This window comes from Lepidochelys kempii, chromosome 13 (genome assembly GCF_965140265.1).
Source record: "Lepidochelys kempii isolate rLepKem1 chromosome 13, rLepKem1.hap2, whole genome shotgun sequence".
NCBI classification, from domain to species: Eukaryota; Metazoa; Chordata; order Testudines; family Cheloniidae; genus Lepidochelys; species Lepidochelys kempii.
In genome coordinates, this window is record NC_133268.1 from 20,134,354 (window position 1) to 20,153,285 (window position 18,932).

Here is an 18,932-nt window from a genome sequence, read left to right on the forward strand (position 1 = left end):
TGAGGACAAATTAAGCCCTGGATGAGAGGCTTGGGGAGGCAGTGTGGGGCTAGAGCCTGAAGCCCCACTGCTGGAGCCTGGGGCCTACCACCGTGCAGCCTGAGCCTGGGACCCTGCCACCCCAGGGCTGAACCTCAAAGCCTGAGTCCCATCGCCCCTGGGAAGGTGGGGAACTCACTGGCTGCCTGCTCCTCCAGCGTTGTGCCCCTGGTGTCTCCAGGGGGGACAGGGCCCAACCCCCGCTGGCGGCCCCAGCAACAACACCCAGGTGGTGAATCCAGGACAACAGGGAGAGGGAGGCGCTGTTACTCCCCCCCTCCACACACACACACACAGCCCAGGGAGCTGTGGCCGCAAGGAAAGCCCCTCGCAGCCACATGCAGCCACTATGGCCGCATTTGAGAAATGCTGCTTTAGGGTTTGGTAGTTGGGGGAGGGATCAGGCAGTGCTTAAAAGGGTGTATGGGGGCAGGGCTTCAAGGGATCACAGGCCCAGCCAAAAAGCCAATGACATAAATATTGAGCTGGCTCTTTAAGCATTGTCTTACCAAAGCTGCTGCTTCCATGTGATGATAGACACCCCCTCCCCCACCTCCCTTCTTTCAGACCACTTTCAGGGGGCTTCTCCTGGACACTGCAAGAGGCTCTGATTCTAGGAAGGGAGTCAGGCAGGGGTGGTGGGGGACTTGTCCCTGGAAGGGGTTGGTGGGGAGAGAGCTGCAGATTTTGGCAGCTGAGGAGGGGAATACAACCCAATGGGAGGAGACAGGGAGGTGGTGCTGGGAGTCAGACACAAGCAGCAGGAGAAGAGCAGAGCTGCCGAAGCTCAGTCCCACAGTACATCTGAGGCGATGTGGTGGTAGCCACACAGTGTGGCCCCCTGGGCTTTGCGGTGTTACCCCACAGTGCATGGTGGCTGGCCAGGGCTGCCCCACGGTACATCTCTGCTGAGTGGCGGTGTATAGGGAAGGCAGCTAAGATTACTTTGCCCTGGGGTTGACATTTCAATGGCGATTATTCCAGGTTTTCTCTGTGTGCTGAAACCCAGCTCTGCTCTTTAACTATTGCCAAATTTAAACCAAATGTCAGTTCCAGTCTATCCTGGAATCTTTCTCAGTTCACTTGTTTCCCACGAGAAAAAGCACAACAGAAAATCAACATCAGGACCTGTTAGATCCGGACTATCCCAGCTCCCACTATGCAGCTCTCTCAGCCCCTTCCTGTTTTTTCCATGCCAGCTGCACCTGTTTTCATTCCACCCCTTGCACTTGGAACAGTTTCCCAATCACACTGACAAACCAACCTCCTTCTTCTCCTTCCAAAACCACATGATTGCCCACCTGTGAAACATCCCTCCCCACTCTCACAGTGTTCGTGTTGCCCTGCAAAGTTGGAGCTCTTTGGGGCAGGGCCCTCTTATTGGCTGGATGTCTTTTACCCGTTATGCTCTTACTATGCCATAGAGCTGAGATTTTCAAAGGCCCCTAAAGGAGTTAGGCACCCAGATCACACTGAAGTTCAACCAAAGATGGGCACCTAACTCCTTTAGACTCCTTTGAAAATCCAAATCTGTACACATTAATAGCAATAACCACAATATTCCCCTGTTTCAGGCCCTCCCTATAACTAGAGCTGCCCTTGATCCCCAATGTGACCCACACCTTAGATCACAAAGACCTGCCCCCCAGTTGCTCACTTTGTGCTGACTACAATAAATTCATCCTTCAACCCAGCTCTCATTGTCTGAGATGACAATGGGACTTGAGCAAGACTCCACAGCCAGATCCACAGGGAGAAGTACAGCCCCGGCCAGTTGTGAGCCCAGAGTAGGTTTGGCTAATGTATGGCTCTGGAACTCTGACCCGCTTCCTGTCCGTGAAGTGGGATTGCTTGAGGGCTTCTGACAGGAAGCCTTTGCAAAAGATGCCTGCTAAGAAATGGATGGTGTGGGTAAATGAGAAAAGCATGTTGACCCTATAATAGACCGTTGAGTCACTGGGTTGGCATTTGTAGACCAATTTGTGAAATGAATGAGCTGGCCAAGAAGATGAGTGCTCTGAGCATTCAGGTCTCTCTGACTCGCTCCCCTGTACGGTGAGGGCTACAGAACCAAGACAGTTTGGAGCTAGGCTGTTTAACAGCTTTTGTCCCTCACGCTGAATGAAGCTCACTGATGGGCTCCTTTCTAAATCTGGAACGTGCTACGTCAAATATAGAACTTCCCCCGCTGTACAAATGGCTTGGTTATTTGTCAGCTGTATTTTATGAGGCTTTGAATTTTAACCAGCAGAGGAGTAGTGTACAGAGTACTGGAGCTGACATAAAGAAAAGACAGGGAGCAGAAATTAGACCCAGCTCTGTGTGACAGAACCATCCTGTCTGTCCTCATTTGCCCCCAGCACCCACAGGGGTGTCCCAGCAGTGAGGGATCACTGGAGTGCTGCTGCACTCTGTCCCTGCTCCCTACCCCCAGTCATGCCGCCTATGCTGGGTTGGAGGTGGAGCATAGAGCCTACTACACTGTTTCTGTGCTACCCTTATTCTACTATGCCCTTATTTTGAGGCAGTTGTCAGGCAGGGAGCTAAAGTGGCTTTGCTTCACAATGGGGATTAAGGGCTGGCTTTTTACAGGGACTCAAGCGTGGAGAACAGAGCTGTTTGGAAAAATGACAATTCCACTTCATGACAACTTTTGAGGTTTTTTGACTTTTCTTTTTTCATTCCACATTGCAACAAAACAAGAACTTTCAAAAGTTTTTGCAAAATGAAAGTGTCGAAACGTCTGGTTTTGGATCAGAACAGCCAGGTTTTTGTTCTCTCTCTGTAGCTCTTCCACTTCCCCCTCCCCGAGAGTCTACCCTGGGCCTGAGAAACTATCCTGTCAAAACTTGCATAGTAATTGATACGTTTTCACAATGTTTTGCTTTTGATGCGGTGGGACTTTTTAGCAAAAAAATGTTTAGTCAATAAGTTTCCAAACCACTGTCACAGAGAAGCAACAGGTGTGTCGTCCTGGTTAGATCCCTTCCATATTTCTGACCTGGACTTTGGAACAACTGAAGAAGTGTCTACTGCCTACGAAATCATCCCTGGTTTTACAGTAAGTCTGATGCATTGTGTGTGTTGTAGTCATCGCTGGGCAGATGCCCAGTTTTCCCCATACACTGTAGATGTGTCCAATAAAAACACTTCCGTGAAGAATTTTTTTAGTCATAGTTCCTAAGGCTGATAATTAGTTACTTTAATACCAAGCTGCAGTGCATTGATCCAGTGAGCTTTTGGAGACGAGAAACAATACAAAAAGCAGTAGTGCATCTCGGAAGATGTTCATTATCACAGAGCCAGCTGCCCAGGCCTGATTAAGAAAAGCAAGACACAGAAACTCCCGCTGCAGGAAGATATTTGGGTGATGGATGACTGCTTGCATTTCATATCTCAACAGCCAGGCTCTGATCACACTGGGATTTCTCTGCTTGACACCATGTCTCTGATCTTTCCCAGTAAGTATAAGCCACATCTCTTTGTCTCTCTGGGAATATAATGTTATCATCTGTAGTATAGTAAACTTTTGCTCATTTCTCCCCGATTCAGGTTAAATCCAGCGTCATGAATAATTCACGGAGTCTTAATTAATATAATTTTTTCTGACATCCAGTGTTTGGGAATAGCATCTTGGGACATGTTGTTTGCAACCAATGAACTCCAGAAATAATGAATGGATGCTTATCCCATGTGAACTGGGAGCATACAGTACAGGAGGGAAATAAAGAACAGTAGGCATGTACTGTCCAAGGGACTCACTGATAGCTCTTTAATAAGGATAATGTGAAAAAGCTAAACATTGACACAGCGTCACAGTTTCCTGTTTCTTGCAGTTACATGGCATGTTATTAACCTATATAACTGTCAGTGACATGTCGGCACAAAGAGGTAGACAAGACAGGATTGGCACTTGGGGAGGTGTGAGGCCACATTCGGAAGGAAACTACACATCCTGAATTGAAAACAATCTCTGATGACTGGAGGACTCTGGGCTCTTCCATGCTGTCTTTGCTACAAAACCCCTCTGTGTTTCCAAAAAGTGACTTGCCCCAGTGTGACAGCTTGTTTAAGATACGTGATGCCCCTGTGTATATGTCAGATGTGCATTTGCCTGTATCCTAGTGCAGATAGCTTCTGTCATATATGCATAGCTGTGTGGGTGTGCAGGGTCCAAGGTGCCTGAGCTTAGTGGTTTGCGTTGTGTATAGATGAGTGGTCCAGTACAGCCCCTGTGCAGATAGGTATGTGTTCAGTGTGTGTGCGTACAGGTGGCTGGTACGTGTGCATATTGGTTTGTTTTGTGTGTGGTTGTTTGCATGCAGGGGTGTGGTCGCAGTGCTTGTGCATATAGCGGGTTGCCACATCAAACGTCACACACCCATGTGATGGCCTCCTCTCCCCCTTTTATAGGGTGGGGCTGAGGCACAGAGCTATGCTTGACTTGCTCAAGAAGACACAGCATTTAGTGGCAGAGCCAGGATTAGGCCCCAAGAGTCTTCTCCCTTGTCGTGTGGTGTGACTCCTGCTGTGCTTGTGTAGATATCATCATTGTCATTTTTTGTTACTTGCAGAGCCCCCTAGATGTGCCTGGTACTTTACGAAGCACATGCGTTCTGCCTGCCCAAGTCACTGACAGTCTGAGTGCAGGATACAAAAGGAGGAGGAGAGAAGAACACAAGGAAGGTAAGGCTGAGAGTCAGGGTCACTTGTGAAACTAGTGCAGACCTCTGGACTAATTGAATGTACTAATTTGTATTCAGTCCTGGACACACGTGTCTGTGCAAGTCTTTGCCATTTTAACTTTACTATATTAAAAATATAAGTGCTTGTGAAGTGTTTAGATAGAGCTCGGCGTCCCTCTCTACTGAGCCAGAGTTACCTTCAACAAATGCCCGGCCTGAGCTCCCTTATCAATGCTCCTTGCAAAAAAACCCCAAAAATACAAACAAAAAAACCCTACAGCCAGTGACAAAATGGACCAGCTCCACTGGCCCCACTGGCTGAGGGCCCTGTCACATGTTAGGGCGGGTGCAATAGATCATGTTGTGCTTATTCGACTCTCAAGTGCTATTTCTGTATCCAGTTGTTACAGGGCACTGATGGTTTTCTTTGTTGTGCCTTTCCACCTCTTCAGGACTAAGTTAAGAGCTGTTATGCTTGGCTTGCAGTAAATATCAGATAATAAAATCCCAGCTGCTTCTAGCAAAGGAAGGAAACTGAATGAAGGAATTGGGAGAAAACACCACTGGCCAGACCTTGCTGGCAAGGGTGTAATTATAGGGACAAGGGGTGAAGTCATGTAGCCTCTTTCAGCCTAGCAGGAACAATGTCTTCTCCTCAGCATCTTTTGGCTGGCTGTGGAGGTAAGGGAATGGGTGGGGGGACACTCCTGTACAGGGGGAAGAAGAGGAGGGTCTGAGGATAGTGCAGCAGTGCTTTAAATTCCCCCTTCTTCAGCTGTTGCCGCTCCCTAGCCTGGGTCCCTGGCTTTGTTGCCTCACCACACTCTCAGGAGGTAAGCCAGCTGCCTCCCCAGTAAGAAATCCATGTGGCTGCTCAATTGTAGCAGCAGGTCACCAGTTGGTTGACGTGGCTGATCACAGCCACTGAGATCTCCAGATCCCGAGCTTTCGGTCAGCACCACGTCCACATGAATCCAGTGGGGAAAAGATTCCTTGCACATGAGACTTGGACATGATGGATTATTTCACCAACCTGTCTAGAGGATGAGGGAGCAAGGTGTGAGATGGGCTGTGACGTGATAACCTCCACAAAAGCAGCCGAGCAGGGAGAGAGCACAAGACTCCCACTCTGCCCTGGCAGCAGCACTGGGCTTTCGATTTGGAAGAGCACAATGGGCGTGGGATGAACGGTCCCTGGCTAGCTGGATGCCGTCAGTGCCCTTTGCAAGGCACAACCATATTGTTCTTCATCGCTTTATAGAACCCAAAATCTTCTGCAGCAGATGGGTGCTGTGGTTCCAGCTTCTGTGGAAAGCTGGATGACACAGATCCCGGGGAGATCTTCGTAGATTTAATTGGGGTAAAGAGCCAAGAATCTCAGCTTAGAAATACATAACTCAGACGTTTCTTGGCTCTCTGCAATGCCACTGTATGCTGTTAGCTCGAGACTTGGAACCTGTTCTGTGCTAGACTGAGGTGACGCGTCATGCTGTGCATCTGAGACTTGGCCGAGCTTTGCGTGGGAGATGAATAGCAGCAGTTTACTAGAGCAAAGAAGACATGAATTGACCCCCAGCAAGCCATTGTGCATTGTACTGTCTCTGTGCAGGATCCGAATTCTTGGGCCACAAGTACAACATAGAACAGAGCATCTTCCAACCAACTACCTGCAGGAACCCAATAAAGGAACAGAGATCGCAGTTAAAAGAAAAGGAGTACTTGTGGCACTTTAGAGACTAACAAATTTATTAGAGCATAAGCTTTCGTGAGCTACAGCTCACTTAATCGGATGCATACAGTGGAAAATATAGTGGGGAGATTTTATATACACAGAGAACATGAAACTATGGGTGTTACCATACAGACTGTAACAAGAGTGAACAGGAAAGGTGAGCTATTACCAGCAGGAGAGCGGGGGGGGGAGACGGGACGGACGACGGACAGGGAACCTTTTGTAGTGATAATCAAGGTGGGCCATTTCCAGCAGTTGACAAGAACGTGTGAGGAACAGTAGGAGGGAGAAATAAACATGGGGAAATAGTTTTACTTTGTGTAATAACACATCCATTCCCAGTCTTTATTCAAGCCTAAATTAATTGTATCCAGTTTGCAAATTAATTCCAATTCAGCAGTCTCTCGTTGGAGTCTGTTTTTGAAGTTTTTTGGCTGAAGAATTGCCACTTTGTATATAGACAGCCTGTAAAATGCACTGGGACTCTCCAGGGAGAAAGGTACTATATTGATCTCTGTTATTATTACTATCGTTATTTCTGCTCCTCCGCATAGATGGGTATCTATCAGGCTTTGTTCTATACATTAGAAGTAAACCTTAAAGCTTATTGTCTGCAGACAATAGCTGCTGCTTTTGCATCTGTCTTGCTGAATGTACACATGTATAGAAAATGAGCTAAGTGATTTTTGCACGTTATTTTATTCCTGTGTAGACCATAGCAAACATTCCAATACTGCCTCCATTGCCAGCAAATTGATAATTGATAGTGTCAGAAATATTGATCATTACATATAACCACATGTCAGACAAACCATTGGCAGGTGGGCTGCAAGTCATATGCACATTGGGCTGAAGTCCTAGGAACGCTCTCTCCAGTGTGTGCTGGCAGGTCCTGAGAGGGCTTAGGAAATTCTGTAGACTACAGCAGCATCCTAGTGTTGATGGTGTGAGCTGTTGGAATGGAGCACCAGCTCCCTCATAGCTCGGGGGGGCCTCATAAGCTGAGATTCGAGCAATGGAAGAAAAAAAACCCCACAACTCTTAGCAGCTGTGATGACAACCCTGAAGCCAGCGTTAGGAGACAGCATGCCCAATTCTCCATGCAAAATACCTTCACTGATGTAAATCCACTGAAAGCAACAGGCTACATGTCATGTCACTACTGCCCTGGGTCAGAGATCAACTCCCAAGGCCAGGGAAACTCAGAATTAAGCTCGCAGAGGCTCAGTCCATAACTGCCCCAGACGCGTCTGGTGTTGACAGGGCCGGCTCCAGGCACCAGCCTTGCAAGCAGGTGCTTGGGGCGGCATTCAGAATGGGGCGGCCGGCCGTGTCCCGCGACGGCAATTCGGCGGCAGCTCTGCCGCTCTTCCCGCTGCTGCGGCTTTTGGGCGGCAGCTCCACCGCTCTTCCGGGCGCGGCGGCAATTCGGCAGCGGCTGCTTGGGGCGGCAAAGTCGGTAGAGCCGCCCCTGGGTGTTGAGTGTTGAGTAAGGATATGTCAGCCTCCAACAGTGTCTAGATAGCAATGAGTAGAGCTGGTTAGACGATAGGGATTTTCTCCATGGACAGTTTTGAGCTTCATCAAAATATCAAAATTGAGAATATTTCCATTCTGAAATGCTGCTGCAGTGCCTCCTGGGAGTTGTAGTTCAGGTGCCTCCTGCTCCCATTCGCCTCTATAGATCGGACTACATCTTCCATGATGCACCATGGCCTACCCTTGCGGTGCATCGTGGCAGTCGCATGGAAAGCAGACACTTCTCATGACAAATGTCACTGAGTTGAAAACCCAGTTTCCTGTTGAAAAACAGTTTTGACAGAAAGTTTTCAACCAGCCCTATCAGAGTGCTAGGCTGTAGGGTGCAGCCTCTCCCGGCATCCCCTTACTTTTGTGGCATGAAGCCAAATCTTTGCTGACCCTTTGATGCATTTCTTGTGGTTTGATAATAAAGTGACTTGTTCCCCTTTTTGCATGTTGCTAAAGGAAAGGAAGAGATGTGAGACAGAAAGAGAGCAGAGCAGAGCAGATCAGCTGCAGGAAACTGGCCCTTTTCCCTCTTGTTGTAGATCGGTCAAGCTGGGGAAGTAGGATGGGGTCACAGGGTCAACCTGTGGCTGAAGCCCTTTCATTTTCTTTGCCTTCTTACCTGCTAATGGCATCAGAGATTAACAGGAGGCAGCCGAAGGATGGAGAACTGGGAGACAGCTTGGATCTAGTGCTGCCCAGAAGGTCCCAAAGGTGCCAGATTCCTGCATGGCCTCAGGTCTGTGAAAAAGGAATCTGAAAAACGTTTGCAAAATAATAATAATTAAAAAAAGACTAAACCAACCCACTGCAGATCACAGGGAAAGTTGGGATGCCAGGAAATGAGAAACGAATACAGAATGGATAAGGATGGGTCCTCCTTCCCAGCAAAGCCCTGAGTGCAGGCTTCTCTGTCCACCTGTGACACATGAGGTTGGTAATAATGCTCAGCACTGAAAGAGCACTTAGCCCCAGGAAAATACATTACAGACGTGAACAGCTTCATCTTGAGAGCATGCCCAGTAGAGGGTGATTATCAGCACCCCCATTTTACAGGAGAGTTTCTGACACTCCGGCGTGTTGTTCTTTTGAGCACACAGAAAGCTTGTATTTAACCCTCAGATCATTTTTAATTAAACATTACAGAACTTTAACACAACAGCAACCACTGCCCGGTGCTGATGACAGCCCTCAGCTCCCTGCAAGCCAGAACCCTGCCTCTCAACTTGGAGAATGTCCTGCCGTCTCTGCAAGAGCAGCTACTCCCCAAGAGTTTGGTGTTAAATTTCCTGAGAACCTAACAGAGGATCCAGCCCTTCTGCTTTTGTGTCTCCCCATCTGCTGAAACAATTCAGGATCTCTGCTCCACCAAGGCAATTATGTGTGCATTATCAAAGCTGCTATTCCAAAGGGGTTTATGTGGTCATTAAAATAATGAAATATGAAGGAGGATGACTAGCGGCAGCGGCTGAGTAATGCGTCTCGAGAGCTGGATTTGAAGCTTTTTCAATTTCCTTTCTCAGCATGTGCATTGGTCTCCGATTAAGCGACAGTGCTTCATCTCCACACTAGCAGATTGCACAGTTACCTTTAAAAGACCCCAGGAATGCATAACAACGAGGAGCCACTCATGCTGACTTGGAAAAGGCTGAGCTAGAGGAAACAGCTATGGTGCATTGTGAGGAACAAGCCACACATAAAATACACTGCATTTAGTAAGGTCTTTACAGTACACACTCCAGGCAGCGACCAGCTGTTCCCCTGCGGCATGCACGGGCCTTCGTGGGCATGAAGCCAGCTAACAGGTGTTACTTTGCCAGTCTTGGAGTGGGGGAAGAACAAAAGCTGTTCCTCACTTTTACCAACAGTTCAAAGTGAGAACGAAAAGTGGTTTACTTTTTCACCACAATGTTCGCCTTTTCCTGTTTCCCCAGCTCCGAAGGTTTGTTCAGCCAGCTCAAAACAGGAAGCTTTGTTTGAACCCGTGCTTTCTCACCATGCACCTGACAAGGCCATTCCAGGTCTCACACACCCACAGGGCTGACTCAGCCTGCACATCTGGAGTGGCACAAAGCTGATGGAGTGGATGGGTGAACCTGGCCCTTAGTCTCTATGCACTTGTGCAGTCGCACACAGGAGTCAGGGAAAGGGGAACTCATTCTGGTATGACTACTGTTAGCTGTGTGCTTTTCTCAGTGTTTTATATCCAGCAAATGAAGGGTTAATGAGTTCTGAAAATATATGCATGTGGGTTAAACAGATCTATCTATCCCATGCCCATCACCATGGTATCTGAAGCTACCTGAGCTGCTGTTTTCCTGTTGGCTAGAAATGCCAAGGAACCCGCTGAAGGTGATACCTTGTTGCAAGCTGTTCTACTCAGCCGCTGTCTGTTTAATTAGCTGGAGTTTGGTTGGTTCTCTCTGCATCTCCCTGATTTATCCATACACGGCAAGCACGGCTGTCAAGACGATTAAGAAACAAAGTTTTTGTGGCCCATTATTCCAACTCCAATGTCTCCTTCAGTTCAAATTAACCCTGATCCTGTCTTTGGGATGTTTGATCCTTGTAAAAATATATTCCTTCATTTTCATTTCTTGAAGCAAGCTGCCATTTTACATCACAAACCCAGCTCACTCTGGAGATAGTACACTCAGCAACAAAGGAACCTGGCAGCCTCTCCCAAAGGCCTGGCTGATGCTGCCACAGATTAGGCTTTGATCTGAACACATACCTTTTACTGCAGATTGCACTCTAAATACACACATGTGGGTCTGGGTTGCAACCTTAAGCTACATGTTTCACCTCTCCATCTGCCTCCAAGTACCTGGCCTTGTAATAGTGAAACACTAGGGGAGATGGGACAGCTCCCAGATTTACTGCTGGTCTAGCTCGCTGTTTCAATAGCTTATATATCTTACCACCATGCCTTCTATTATCCTTCTGTGAGACAGTGAACTGTCACATGGTAGGAGAGTAAAAAACCCCAAGCAGTTAACTACAATTAACCAATCCTCTCAGAGGCTTCTGGGAGTGGGAGAGACTTGGGGAATATATAAACCCGGTCCACTTCATTGCAGAAAGAGAGACAGCTAAGGAACCAAGACAACACAACACCCAAGAAAACTGGAATGCTGATGATGTGCCATGGGGAAAAATCAGCTCCAGAAAGAGGCAGGAGAGAGGTGATTACCTTGTTAAAAAGGTACTGAGTGTGGAGATGGTTGGGCATAGATTGGGGTCTGCTTCCCTATGAAACGGTGGACTTGCCTGAGAGGTAAGAGAATTTATGGGGGGAATCAGACTAAGGGCTTTGGGTGTAAATGATGACAATCATGATGAAAAGCTAAATGCTGACATACCACTACTCCTACATTCTCTTTGGTGTCCTTTTTCTCCCCCAGGCTCATCCTGGCCCACCAGGCAATGGTGACATTGGGAACGGTAGGATTTGAGGCTTAGCTGGAGGGCCATGTCACGTTAGTGATTGTCTTCAAACTCCTTGGGTCTAGTGAGACTCCCCTGGCTCACCTTTAGAGGCCAGCACAGTGGCCATTCTTATCTCTTACAATCTGTGCTGAAACTGCAGATGGCAGCATACAAGCCTCCCATTTGATCTGAGCAATCCAGGTAGCCATTGCCTGGGACCAGTAGCCACAGAGATCTTTAGGTGCCTCTCTCCCAGTGAGAGTCAGGCACCTAAATGCATTAGAATCTGGATTATAGTCTCTGCTCTTCCGTAAGAATATAGATGGGGTGATGTCGGCTCCATTCTGTTCCAATCCATTGTGTCCCTCAAGCTCCTGGCCTCTTGCCAATGTGGCCTGCTGCGGGGCTCTGTGTTTGGAGGAGGAGGAGGAGATGGTGCCTGTGGAATACCTATAAATAATGTTCACTGTGACAGGATCCTATGGTGTCCATAGATTCATGTATCTCAAGATTCCACATTGTCATCAGAACAAAGAGGAGCCAACCTACAGTGATGGGGGGCTGACGTGCAGACAAACTTTTATCTTCACCGAGCCACAATGAATGGAAAGATGATGAGGCATTTGAGACATATTCAAGTCCCAGACTGTCCATCCTTCTCCCACACCACTGTTTATATCTGGCTATGTGGCGAGTTATTATATGTCGTGAAGGGTTAACGGATGTTTGCATCTCTTTGGTCTGGATGTTTTGAATTGTTTGTGTAGCTCTCAGGCAGGGGCTTTATAAATAATATCCTTATGATCTGGATTTCTGTGGCCCTGGAGCTGCACCATGTGTGTTTGAAGAAGGCTTGTCACGGTACGTCTACACAGCAAAAACCCAACAATCCTGTGACAGAATCTGAGCCTGGACTCAATGACTCAGGCTTGCACTGTGGGTCTAAAAATAGCAGTGTAGGGGCCAGGGCTCAGACTGGAGCCTGGATGCCAAGATCCTCCCTGCCTCGCTGGGTCTCAGAGCCCAGGCTTCAGCCTGAGCCCAAAAGTCTATGGTGCTATTTTTAGCCCCATTAAGCCCAAATCAGTTGACCTGGGCCCTGAGACTCGCTGACCCCAGCTCTTTTTTTGCTGTGTAGACAGGCCCTTTGAGTCTTAATGATGCCACCAGACTTATTTTCTGCTGTATTCCTGACGTGTGTTTGGAAGTGGGGGCTGGCGGAATTCTCTCCTTACTCTGAGCCTTGGTGATCCAGGGGCCTTTGGGTTGAACAGTGCTATTGAAATGTCACTTACTAGTATGATTATCTTCCGTGTGTTCATTTCAGTGGATTCTCCAGCTCTGGCCCACCAGATGCAAAGGCCAGAGAGAGCTTTAGCTGCAGGTGGTGGTGCAAATGAGCATAAACAGCTGTTAAGGAACTGCCCAGCCCTGTGCTGGCTCCCCATTGGCTAATGGTACTATCAGACCCAGTGAGATAACAGGATGCTGGTGAAAAGGTAGAGGACAGAGGAAGGAAGCTGCTTCCAGGGAGGTGAAGCAGTGGGATTTGTTAAGATAGCTATGATTGTAAATGGTCTCAGAATTACCTCAAGCAATTCCATTTCCAGAACTCTCATTAAAATGATAAGAAACCAGAAATGGCAGATCAGAGAGAGGGGACAGGAAATGTAGGGAAAATATCAGGAATCAGAAATGGCTCCCAGGCCAAATACCAGGGCCATTTCCAAATCATGCCTCAGAGGATCATAGAAAATAGAGATGAAAAAGACTCATAAATCCAGTAACTGCCAATGCTGGATTATTCCCTCTTCGACATGTTAGAGTTCCATGCAGAGTTTTAAACATGCCAAGCTCCCTGAAGAGATGGAGGCATTGCTAACCTGGGCAGGTTAGGATCATTAGATGATAACAGTTCACACACAAAATCACAATGGGCCTGAGCAGCAGAGCCAGTTGGTTGGAAATCAGTTGTAGCTTCCTGCTCTGGAGAGCTTGGTTTGACCGGGCAGTTGTAGAACTTTTTGGGTTCTTCTCAAGGAAATGCCCTGGGGGTGAAAGGGCCTGGATTGAGAACCCAGGAAACCAAAGGCCTTTGTTGCATAGGCAGTGGCAGTGCAAACTCCCCCCCGCACACTATCTCAGGAATGGGCCTCCCTCCTGTTCTGGAGGGGGTGGTGCTTTCGGTACTAATATCACAGGGCTGGCCATTGATGCTGCCCTGCGAATCACTTTGTGTCTTCCCACTTCCAGAAGTGACTACATTTAAACTGGTCACACCCACCAGCTAGAAGGTGAGTGGACGACTGAGGCGGTAGGGCCATCCATGCTGAAAGCTGCCCAGCAGTTCAGATCAGTCCCCATATCCTGAGATAGAGCTTTGTTTAAAAGGAAGCTGTTCCATGGCTGAAAACCCCAGCATGGCCCAAGATCATGTGTCCCTGTGCCTGGAAACATTCAGAGACCTGATGTCTCATCTGAGGACCTTAGGCCAGTTCTTCAACAGGTGTAAATCAACAAAACTCCAGACTGAATCAGCATAGCTCCCTTAAAGCCAATTTGAACTGATTTACACCAGTTGAAGACCTGCTCCCTTGAGTCTCTATATTCCAAGACCTCGGGCAGCAATTTTCAGCCTGGGGTGCCTGTTTACCAGAGGGAAGTCTAGCTGCAGCGCTGACATAAGCTTATCTCCTGTGACGCATATAAAATGCTTGGCTTAGCATGTTAACATTAATTTTGGATTGTCTCGTGACACAAAGCGTTATCAGCAAAGATGCATCCCAGGCCTGGAATTCTGGCTTAATCAAACCTCTTAGTCATTTAATCTTGTTAACAAAGCATAATTGCAATGCTATCAAATTAACCAGCAGCATGGAAATGCCAGTTTAATAGCTACTCCTGAGAGAGAAGAGAATTCTGTGATCTATGAACAGTATATCAGCTGTATGCAAATCATACCCAGCTATTCTCAACCATCATAGGAATTGCCCTGCTGGATCAGACCTGGGGAACATCCAGTTCAGTTACTCCAGAAGGAGGTGTGTGAGAGCCTGTAGATTCCAAGGTCAGAAGGGACCATTACAACATCTAGTTTGTCCTCCTGTATAAGCCAGGCTAGAGAATTTCACCCAGTTACTCCTGTACTCAGCCCAGTCACTTGTGGTTGGCTAAAGCATCTCTTCTAGAAAGGCCTCCAGTCTTGATCTGAATACCTCAAGAGATGGAGAATCCACCACTTCCCTTCATATTTTGTTCCCATGATTAATCACCGTCACGGATTTAAAACAAAAAACAGCCTAATTTCTAATTTGATTTGGCTGCGTTCAGCTTCAGGCCACTGACTCTTGGGCTGCCTTTCTCCGCTGGATTAAAGAACCCTTAGTACCCAGGATTTTCTCCCTGTGAAGGTTTGAATAGACTGTTATCAAATTACCTCTTGATTGAGCTCCTTCAGTCTCTCACTAAAGGGCATTTTTTCCATCCCTTTGAATAAATCTTGTGGTTCTTTTCTGAACTGTCTTCTCGTTTTCAACAAGCGTAGGTAATTAAGGGCTTGTCTACACTGGCAATTTACAGTGCTACAACTTTCTCGCTCAGGGGTGTGAAAAAAACACCCCGCTGAGAACAGCACGTTTCAGCGCTATAAAGCCCCAGTGTAGACTATGCCCCAGCACTGGGAGCTGCACCCCTCCTGGAGGTGGTTTCTCCCAGCGCTCTGCTGTGACCACACAAGCCACGTTAAAGCGTTGCCAGGGCAGAATAGCCCTCAGGAATAACCTGCCCATATGGGACGTTTCTTCCTAACCTTAGGCAGTTACAGCTTTGTTATTTGTCCTGGAGCATGAGAGAGAGCATGCATCCGATGAAGTGAGCTGTAGTTCACGAAAGCTTATGCTCAGATAAATTTGTTAGTCTCTAAGGTGCCACAAGTACTCCTTTTCTTTTTGTGGATACAGACTAACACGGCTGCTACTCTGAAACCTGTCTTTATCTCTTCTGTAGATTTTACCCTAATGTATCTGTGGATGCTCGGAGCACCTAGATAAATGTCGTCCAGTCATTTTTTGAGTCCTGCTAAGCTCTTAGCTAGCCTCTTAGTGGTACCTTGCTTCTATATTGTATGCAAAAGTATTTCCTTTTATCAGTTTGCCTTTCAGTTGGATGGGATGTCCCCTCCACGGGCTCCGCCCACCCCAGGATACCATCTCCGTCAGGCAAACTGTGTGCATCACAGCACTGGATTGAAATGGGCTATTGTGACCAGGTAGATTTATTACTGGGGCCAAACAATCACTCACCTAGACATTGGGGCAACCATCCCAGGCCTCATCTAATAGCAGTGTAGAGAATCTGTTTCTTTTGCTTCCTTAGAAAGAATCAGTGCTGCAGGCCAAAGCTCTGCTGCCCTCTGGCTACCAGTCCAGCACCAACAACCAGCTCTCACCTGGGGAGGATTCTTCACACACTTCAATGCGGCTTCTCAAATGGAAGGATTCAAAGACCCCCAGAGCCTCCTCTCCACTGACATGTAACCATTGCTCAGGCTTTACTGAGGGCCAATACAACAGTAAGATACATCAGCATCCACTGTCAGCAGCAAAAGGCAAGAGAGAAGCAGGGATGTGAAGCAATTGCCGGCTTTCTAGTCACCTGAATATCAAAGGACATAGCTGCTGCATGAACAAGTGTCTTTATTTTAGGGGGTGGCCAACCTGAGCCTGAGAAGGAGCCAGAATTTACCAATGTACATTGCCAAAGAGCCACAGTAATATGTCAGCAGCCCCCCCGTCAGCTCCCCCAACCTGCTCCCAGCGCCTCCCACCCACCAGCAGCCCCGCCGATCAGTACCTCCCCCTCCCTCCCTGCACCTCCTGATCAGCTGTTTTGTGGCATGCAGGAGGCTCTGGGTGGGGGGAGGAGTGAGGGCATGGCAGGCTCAGGGGAGGGTGCGAGAAGAGGTGGAATGGGGGTAGGGCCTGTGGCAGAGCCGGGGGTTGAGCAGTGAGCACGCCCCAGCACATTGGAAAGCTGGCTCCTGTAGCTCCAGCCCCGGAGTCGGTGCCTAGACAAGGAGCCGCATATTAACGTCTGAAGAGCCGCAGGTGGCTCCGGGCCACCCCTGCTTTTATTGCTACAATGTGTGGGATGCCAGCCAAGCCCCACTACAGGGAGGGTGAGAGAATGAAGAGATTCCCAACCCCACCCATTAATTTCTCCGAATCCTATTCCCAGGCAGGGAGAGTCACAAGAAAGGGATTGTGAATCATACTGCTCAGCAGCATTAAAAGGTGAGGCCTCCCCACTCCCTCTGTACTACCCAGGCAGGGTCTGAGGTACAGAGCTTTTCCCCTGATGAGGGATGGGTGTGTGTCATGGTGCGAGACTCACCCCTGTGGCGCCTCCTGCTGGTATCTCAGGGAATTAGCTCTTCCAGCCTCCGGAGCACCCTCTGCAAGCTGGTGTCTCGCTGCCGCTGGCCCCCGTGTCCCTTCCGGACCCTGGTGCCCCTTTCCCTGGGGTGCTGCCCCCTGGCAGTGCCCCAACAGTCTCTGGGCCTCCCAGGGGAACCCCCACCCACTATCCCCACCTCGCCTTGGCTACTGCCAGTCAGCATTGAGCCCCCGCACACTGGGGCAGACTGCAGTGTATAAGCCAATCATCACAGGCCGGGGGGGTTGGACCTGCTGTGGGGCCTCGGAAAAAATCCACCACTGGGCAGCGGAAGCCCAGAGCCCTGGCCACCAGGCAGGTTGGGCGGGGGAAGTCTCCGCACCCTGACCCCTCTCCCCAGCAGCAGCGCTGGACAGGCGAGGTGGGAGAAGCCCTAGCACCCCAACCCTTGCTGTGGCTCTGGGACTGGAGGAAGCTCTCACTCCCTGCTGCGCCCCGGGGCTGTGGCATGGGGACAGAGCTTCTCCAGTCTTGGGGCCACAGGGTGGGGGGGGCAGAAAGGAGCAAAAGGGTTTGTGGGGCTCCAGTGGGGGATGTGGAGTGGGGGGGACCCTGGGTGAAATGGGCAGGGCCCAGGGAAGGGGTAAAAAGGGATGGGGCTGTGGGCGGGGCCACAGGTGGAAGGGGTGGGGAGGGGTCCCCACTTGCTCTGGCCCAGGGCCCCAGGAAACCTTAATCTGCCTCTGAGCTGCTCCTGGGGACACTCTTGGCCCATCTAGAGCGCAGGAAGTTACTGAAAAAAGGGAAAGTGTTCAGAGGCCCAAGAGGAAATCCTGTAAAAACCCAGCCCCAGGTACAGCCCCAATGTACAGGAACACACCCCAGCCCAGAAGCTGCCATGTCTGTCCTAGGCTGGGATACAGAGTGGGAGATTTCCACCTGCCAAATCAGTGAAACCCAAGTGGGAGTGGAGCATTCCCAAAGACCAGTTACCCCAAGAAGGGGGAAGAGGGCTCAAACTTCCTGCCCTGGGAATGGCACTTAATCCTGAGGTCACTTGCTCTGCAGACTAAATTCTCCAAGTTATTGGCACCTCCCTTCTAGCCCCTTCTGATCATGTTGTATCTAAAGACTGAATGGCCATTGGACTGCAAACCCAATCCTCCCCTCCTTCTCTGGTCACAGTAGATGCAGCATCCTGTGGATTTCCCAGTGCAACTTCGCAAATGGGATCTCCTCTGCCCATTTCCCAAGTGGATCCAATTTTTATCTTGTGGCACCATAGACTTTACTTAACAGAAAGGAGTATTTTCCTTCCCCCATCTCCTGCCACTGATGCTGTTACATGCCCTCTTTCCCAGGCTGCGCCCAGGGACCCTGGGCTGGATCCATCTCAGCCCAGAGCTGCTCCCTGTGCTGGGGACAGTGTGAATGGGGACGTTTGAGGTGCAACACAAGACTGTCCCCAGTATCCCAGCGTAAGGAATTCTGGAGAGACTGGGAAGGTGCCATGTACCCAGCCCCATCCCTGGTAAAAATTTTGTGGCCTCTGGAGGTCAGGTCTGACCAGTGGAGTGATCTCTGCTGAAAGCCAGGGCTTGGAATGCCCTTTCCCATATCCCCCTGAAGCTCAGCGGGAGCAGGGAGTGATCTCAGCACAGAGCTCCGAGAAAGGAAATCTAACTAGTATATTAGGTTTCAGAGTAACAGCCATGTTAGTCTGTATTCGCAAAAAGAAAAGGAGTGCTTGTGGCACCTTAGAGACTAACCCATTTATTTGAGCATAAGCTTTTGTGAGCTACAACTCACTTCATCAGATGCATACTGTGGAAAGTACATAAGATCTTTTTATACACACAAACCATGAAAAAATGGGTGTTTACCACTACAAAAGGTTTTCTCTTCCCCCACCCCACTCTCCTGCTGGTAATAGCTTATCTAAAGTGATCACTCTCCTTACAATGTGTATGATAATAAAGTTGGGCCATTTCCCGCACAAATCCAGGGTTTAGCAAGAACATCTGGGGGGGAGGGAGGAGGGTAGGAAAAAACAAGGGGAAATAGGTTATCTTGCATAATGACTTAGCCACTCCCAGTCTCTATTCAAGCCTAAGTTAATTGTATCC

The 18,932-nt window shown here is 48.8% G+C and overlaps 1 long non-coding RNA gene across 1 annotated transcript; it reads left to right on the forward strand.

The window, feature by feature from the left end:
• The first annotated feature begins 2,627 nt into the window (after nt 1-2,627).
• LOC140897283 (uncharacterized) lies at nt 2,628-17,364 on the forward strand. Its single transcript, XR_012154698.1, has 3 exons — nt 2,628-3,500; nt 4,614-4,725; nt 15,787-17,364. It is a non-coding gene; the product is annotated as an uncharacterized lncRNA (long non-coding RNA).
• The last annotated feature ends 1,568 nt before the right edge of the window (nt 17,365-18,932 follow it).